This window comes from Helianthus annuus, chromosome 15, assembly GCF_002127325.2.
Source record: "Helianthus annuus cultivar XRQ/B chromosome 15, HanXRQr2.0-SUNRISE, whole genome shotgun sequence".
Taxonomy (NCBI): domain Eukaryota; kingdom Viridiplantae; phylum Streptophyta; class Magnoliopsida; order Asterales; family Asteraceae; genus Helianthus; species Helianthus annuus.
In genome coordinates, this window is record NC_035447.2 from 4,926,264 (window position 1) to 4,933,339 (window position 7,076).

At 38.1% G+C, this 7,076-nt stretch overlaps 1 long non-coding RNA gene and 1 other non-coding gene across 2 annotated transcripts; one reads left to right on the forward strand and one right to left on the reverse strand.

Annotated features, from left to right (window-relative positions):
* Window positions 1-4,129: 4,129 nt before the first annotated feature.
* On the forward strand, window positions 4,130-4,202 carry TRNAK-CUU. The gene has a single exon. It is a non-coding gene; the product is annotated as a tRNA-Lys (tRNA).
* Window positions 4,203-5,284: 1,082 nt separating this feature from the next.
* LOC110914690 lies at window positions 5,285-6,734 on the reverse strand. The gene is made up of 3 exons (XR_002578509.2): window positions 6,690-6,734; window positions 6,128-6,215; window positions 5,285-5,426 (listed from the first exon to the last, which is right to left on the reverse strand). It is a non-coding gene; the product is annotated as an uncharacterized LOC110914690 (long non-coding RNA).
* Window positions 6,735-7,076: the final 342 nt, after the last annotated feature.

Consider the following 7,076-nt stretch of genomic DNA (forward strand, 5'->3'; position numbering starts at 1 on the left):
TAATTCCTTGGATTTTTCTTTGTACCTTCTCATGTTGGGCTCCTTGGCGACATAGCTGTCATTGACTTGGCTTGATACTAGTAGTGAATCAGTGAACACTTCAAGCTTTTTGACTTTCATTTCTTTGGCTAGCCGGAGACCAGCGATCAGTGCTTCGTATTCAGCCTCGTTATTGGTGGTCTGAAAGTTGAAACGAAGAGCATATGTGAATTCTAGCCCCTCAGGGTTGATTAGGATCACACCAGCTCCTGACCCTTCAACGCTTGAAGCCCCGTCGGTGAATAGTTTCCAGGCTTCAGGGTTGGAGGGTTCAGTGGTTGTGGTGTTTACTTCTTCAGTCTTTTGGCTTGGGACTTCTACTAGGAAGTCAGCCAAAACCTGAGCTTTGATTGCTTTTCGTGGGACGTAGGTGATGTTATGTTCACCTAGTTCCACTGCCCATTTTGCCAATCTACCTGAGTTTTCAGGCTTTTCAAGCACGTTCTTGACAGGTTGGTCAGTGACCACTTGTATAGGATGTGCTTGGAAGTATCTTCGAAGCCTTCTGGCTGTTTGGACCAGGGCTAGGGCGAGTTTTTCAAGGGGGGGATATTTGGTTTCAGCTAGTTTTAAAGTTTTGCTGAAAAAATAGACGGGTACCTGAGCCTTGTCCCTTTCAATGGTGAGGACTGCACTGATGGCTTCGTCGGCGACTGAGAGGTACACCGATATGAGTTCCCCAGTTTCTGGTGCTGCAATATCTGGTAGTGAAGCAAGGTGCTGCTTCATTTGATTGAAAGCTTCCTCAGCCTCATCGGTCCATCTGAAATCTTTCTTATCTGAACAATTCTTGAGCGTTTTGTAGAATGGTAGAGAACTTTCGGCCAGTTTTGAGGTAAAACGCTTCAAGGCTGCAAGCTTCCCATTCAAGCTTTCAACCTCCTTCTTGGTTCTTGGTGGTTTAGCTTCGAGAACAGCTTTTACTTTGTGGGGTTGGCCTTGATGCTTTGCTTTCCAACAATATGACCCAGGAATTTTCCTTCATCAAATCCAAACGAACATTTTTCCGGGTTAAGCTTCATGTTGATTTTTCTAAGATTCTTGAAGGTTTCTTGGATGTCATCAAGCATCTGGTATTCCGTTTTGCTTTTGATCACCAGGTCATCGACATATGCTTCCATGTTTCTACCAATTTGGTTTTCGAAGGCTTTATCGACGAGCCGTTGGTAAGTGGCTCCCGCGTTCTTGAGGCCAAAAGGCATCTTTTGGTAACAGAAAATGCCCTTGTCTGTGTGGAAAGCCATCTTTTCTTCATCCTCTTCTTTCATGAGGATCTGGTGATAGCCTTTGTATGCATCAAGAAAGCATTTGAACGGGTATCCCGTGAGGGAATCAACCTTAAGATCAATTTCTGGGAGCGGGTAGCAATCTTTAGGACAAGCCTTGTTAAGATCCTTGAAATCTATACACATTCTCCAAGAGTTGTCGGGTTTCCGGACCATGACAGGATTAGCAATCCATGATTGATACTTAACCTCTCGGAGAATGCCAGCTGATACAAGCTTTTCAACCTCTTGGCAAGCTGCCAGGCTTCTTTCGGGTGCCAAACTTCTTTTCTTTTGAACCACTGGCTTGACATTCGGTGGTATTCTTAGCTCATGTTCAGCAATGTTTTGAGGGATCCCGGTCATGTCTTCGGGAGACCAGGCGAACACATCGCTGTGATGTTTTAGCAGCTTTTCAAGGTATGAAAGAGTATCTTGAGAGAGGTTGGGGTTGACCCTTATCCGCTGTTCGGGGTACTTAGGGTTGATAACTAACCCCTGCTTGTCTTTCTCGTCATTAGAACTCTCTCCTTCGATCAGGTAAGCTTCCTGAGAGGGTTGAAGGGTTGCAATTCCTCTCTCAGTGGGAAACTTGACAGTGCCATGGCCAACAGATACAGCCATGTAAAATGCACATTGTCCGGGCCTCCCTATGATTACGTCGTAGTTGGAAGGGATGTTGATAACCACGAAGGTTAGTGATCGGGTTCTTTCCTTTGATCCCTCCTTAAGACAGACATCAAGGGTTATTTGCCCCAAAGGCTTCAGGGTTATGTCAGCGATACCCTTTATGGAGGTCCCGGAGGGTTGAAGCCTTGAACGCTCCTCGTTGCTTAGTTGATTGAAAAACTTCTCGAACATGATTTCAGTGGCTGCTCCCGTGTCTATGTATGCTTTGCATGTTTGTAAGGTACCCACGATGGCTTCAACCACAAGGGGACCAGGGAGCGGGTCCTTCCTTGTTGGGGGGAAGCAGACACACTGAAGCTCCCAATCCTCCAACCGTCGCTTCTTGTAAGGGACCTTTTCGTCAGAATATACCATGTTTACTTCCTTCCCTTTGCTTTCAGCCATCTTGTCTCGAACTCCCTTGACCAAGTGGGCAAGTTCTCCTGACTTGACAGCCTCTTCAATTCTCTTTTTCAGCTGGAAGCAATCGTTGGTGTGATGTCCCTTTTCTTCATGGAATTCACAGAACTGAGTGGAGTTCTCGTTTTTCCGACTTTTGGGAAGAGGCCTGGGAGGTCTGAAGTTTTGCTTGACCTCTTCCGTTGCCAGGATTTCTTGAGGGGTTTTGGTGAGAGGAGTGAAACTCATACTCTTATCTCTGCTTGGAGGGTTTCGCCCTTCAACCCTTCGAGGGTCTGAACCCTTTGAGCGTCTGTCGTAAGAGTTAAAGTTTCCTCTCTTTCTGGCTGGGCTGCTGCTTCGCCAACCAGAACCCCTTTTTCTTTGTTCTTTGATATCAACAGCTTCCTCTCATCGGATGTGAGCCTCGGCTCTTTCAAGGGCTTCCTCCAAGGTTTTGGGTAGAGACTTGTTGAAATCTCGTGTGAGATACTTAGAGGTTATGGCGTTCATAAAACCGGCAACCCTCATTTTCTCATCAGCCCCCACGTAGGTTAGCCCTTCTTTCTTGTACCGTTCAATGAATGCTCGTAGGCTTTCATCATCTCGTTGTTTTATCTGGAAGATCACTGTCGCGTCTTTAACGTATCTCCTTTGTTGGGAGAAGTTTGCTAGGAAGCCTCTGCTGAGATCATCGAAGCTTCGAATGCTTTGAGCAGGTAGGTCGTTGAACCAGATTCTAGCGGACCCAACAAGAGTCTGCATAAACATTAGGCAGCATTCAGCGTTCGTCCATTTTTCTATTCGAGCAGCACCAGTGAAGATCTGAAGATGATCTTCGGGATCTTCAGTCCCATCATACGTTCTGATGTGAGCTGGCATCTTGATTTTAGACTGAAAATCATAATCAGCTATCTGTCTAGAAAAGCATGAAAGGTTACTTGGCTTGTAAGGTTTAGCCAGGTCTTCTTCATGTCTTGTACCTACGTTGTTGAAGGCTTTGGACCCCTGGTTAATAGAGTGTGCTTGTGCAGACCTGCTCTGACTTTGTGAGTTGGTGAGCGTGAGTTGGTGGGACGAGCTGTTAGACATGACTAGTTACTGTTTCTCGATTCCCTCATTTTACAGCTTTTCATCCGATGAACCTTTCAACCTTTTAAGCTCTTTGCATATTAATCATTTTGTTTATCCTTGGGCTACCCCCGTCGTCAGACATCATAGGCATTTAATTCTTATTCGCCCTGCTCCAGAAGGAAACCACACAACCATGGCTAGTGTAAACCTGGCCACACCTTGTTGTGTCCCATGGGGATCAAACCGAAGTCTCTCAATAGGGTCTCAAAGGTTTCTTCCATATCAACTATCAATAGGGGTACACCATTATCACATTAAGTTGAACTATTTTCACTAAATATGAACAAAACTTATCTGATATGGATACTAACGTATAAAGCGGTTTTCAGACATGAAAACTAAACTACACATTCATTGCTTTCTAAACTAAATCAAAAAAGTTTTGCATAATATATTAATTATTTGTTCCTTTAAATAACTATCGTCCTACATTCACTCTCTTAGTGTTTTTATATTTGTAATATTGATGCTTATCAAATTATCAAACTATGGACAGAACATTTCGAGATTAATTGAGAAAGATAAAAAATATTGTATTATTATGAAAGTATTAAATAATATGTTACTAACATGATTAAATATTATGATTAATGTTAGAAATAGATTACAACAAGCAAACAAAAGCCCGTCTAGCTCAGTTGGTAGAGCGCAAGGCTCTTAACCTTGTGGTCGTGGGTTCGAGCCCCACGGTGGGCGTTTTGTATTTTTATTTTTATTATAACTTACTTGTATAATTACTTTATTTATAAATGAATTAACAAATATTTTTTAAAGACTAATGCAAGTATTATTTTCCAATTAACTTACATTTTTTTTTCTAAATTGATCAAAAAAATTTGAACTTCTATTAGTATATGTTTTTAGTTGTTTTTTATTATAACGTAGTATAATTACTTTATTTATAAATGAGTACTTTGTGCACTTTTTAAGTTGGTGAGTTGTGGTTGGTCGGGGCTAGATTACTTACCTTAGAATACCATTTCCCCCCTAACACCCAGATCAATTATCTCTTTATATTATCATACTAATTAGAAATTGGAAAATCACTACTAATTTTACGTACACAACATATGACATCTTGATAAACAACTCCTTTATTAATAAAATAATTTGACTTAATAACTTGATTATAAAGACCTCATACGTATACTAACTGAATACTAATCCTACTTGTATAATTACTTGTATAATACTTTATTTATAAATGAATTAACAAATATTTTTTAAAGACTGATGCAAGTATTATTTTCCAATTAACTTACATTTTTTTTTCTAAAATGATCAAAAAAATTTGAAATTCTATTAGTATATGTTTTTAGTTGTTTTTTATTATAACGTAGTATAATTACTTTATTTATAAGTGAGTACTTTTTGCACTTTTTAAGTTGGTGAGTTGTGGTTGGTCGGGGCTAGATTACTTACCTTAGAATACCATTTCCCCCCTAACACCCAGATCAATTATCTCTTTATATTATCATACTAATAAGAAATTGGAAAATCACTAATAATTTTACGTACACAACATATGACATCTCGATAAACAACTCCTTTATTAATAAAATAAACTTGACTTAATAACTTAATTATAAAGACCTCATATGTATACTAACCGAATACTAATCCTAAAACAACTCAAACTTCGTTTAAATAAACAAATAAACCAAATCAATAAATCTAAATAGTTCAAATAATAAACTAATCTATTTAATTTAACCTTCAACTCCATCTCCTTATGTAGAAAGAGAAACAAACACTAAAATCACACATTCATGGTCAACATAAGTATGAATTTTGACTTTGAGAGTTAAAAAACTTGCAATTTCTCAAGGTTAGAAGGTCTTCACCACCTGCCCATGTTGACTTTGACATAGTGGACAACTTGTAAACTTTGAAGAACATGTCACACACATATGACCACACCTGAAAATGGTAGTTGGTTTGTTAATTTCATGTTAATATTTAAGCATCTTAAACAAGAAAAAGGTTAACGAGAGCACGCTAAACGTCCAAAAAACGATGATTCATTTTGCGAGGTTAAACTAGGGCGTTTTGTGAGGTTAAACTAAGGAAGAGGGTGTTTGAATTTGTATTCGATCTAATTATTGCGATTTAACGTCATAATAAGTAGTTGCAAGGGAAAACAGTTTCATAATAGTTGTTGGTCTGCAACAAACATCGTAACTAGTTTACAACAAAATTATTTTTTTTTAAGGATATAAGAAACGTGGCATTTCTACGTATACCACTAAAAACTTGCATACTATTATATTTTCCTAACATAAAAAATTAAAATTAAATATACTAAATCAAAAAACTTAAAATTTCATATCTATCCATTTAAATACAATTTATAGTATGACCATTATACCCTTCTTTTTCTCACCATTCGAACTTTGAACTCTAATATGCTAATGCAAGTTTCAATGTAAGGCTATAAACTACATAAACTTGAAAATGTGTATAGTTTATATTATGCTTTTTTGTTAGGTAAATATGATATTATACCAAGTGTTGACGGGACATATGAAGTTATCCCCTTCTTTTAACCGTTAACCGTTCAACCCATCTGACTCATTTTCTTTTATTTTAACAGTTTGACAGATGCGGTTAGAAAAACTTACGGAACAAAAACAGAATTGTACTCCTGATCGAGGCATATAGCACATATAACAGGCATTTGTTCATCATCCATTCGGGTGCCATTTGAACCTGAAATATTATTCTTGTTATCTTTTTTTTTTTTTTTTTTTGGGGGGGGGGGGGATAGTTTGTAGAACATAGCAATATAGTTTTGCATTTGTGCATATCTTAAATTGTGTATGTGTGTTTTTGGGCTGAAGAAGTATTATATAAAACAGAGTTAATTACTGTTTTCGTCCCTATGGTTTGTCAAAAATCACTATTTCAGTCTATTAGTTTAAAAATTGCGATTTCAGTCCCTGTGTTTTCACTTTCGTAACCATTTCAGTCCATCTCGTAACCATTTCAGTCCCTGGACTAACAGAATAAATGGAATGAAATGGTTACGAAAGTGAAACCACAGGGACTGAAATGGTTACGAAAGTGAAAGTACAGGGTCTGAAATCGCAATTTTTAAACAAATGGACTGAAATAGTGATTTTTGACAAACCACAGGGACGAAAACAGTAATTAGCTCTATAAAACAACATTAGAGCTACTGACCTTCATTATCTGGAGGTTTTCTTTTGGCTGCATCATCACGAACTCCGCATAATAAATTTATACAAAAAAATAAAATAAAAAATCACTTCATATTCTGATTAAGAATATATAGTTTTTGGAATCATATTAAACATACTAGTTTTTTACAGAGAAAAAATGTAGACAGAACCTATAAGAGATTACATATTTACATGTGTCGACTGGATTGGTTTAACGCGGAACCCTTTTTGTCCATCTCCTCATAATGGGTCAAAATTATAGAAAATTAGAAATATGGTGGTTAGTAGGGGTGTGCACGATTCGGTTCGGTTCGGTTATTAGCATTATCCGTAACCGTAACCGAAGTCATCGGTTAATCTGTTCGGTTAATTTGGTTAATTTGTCAGT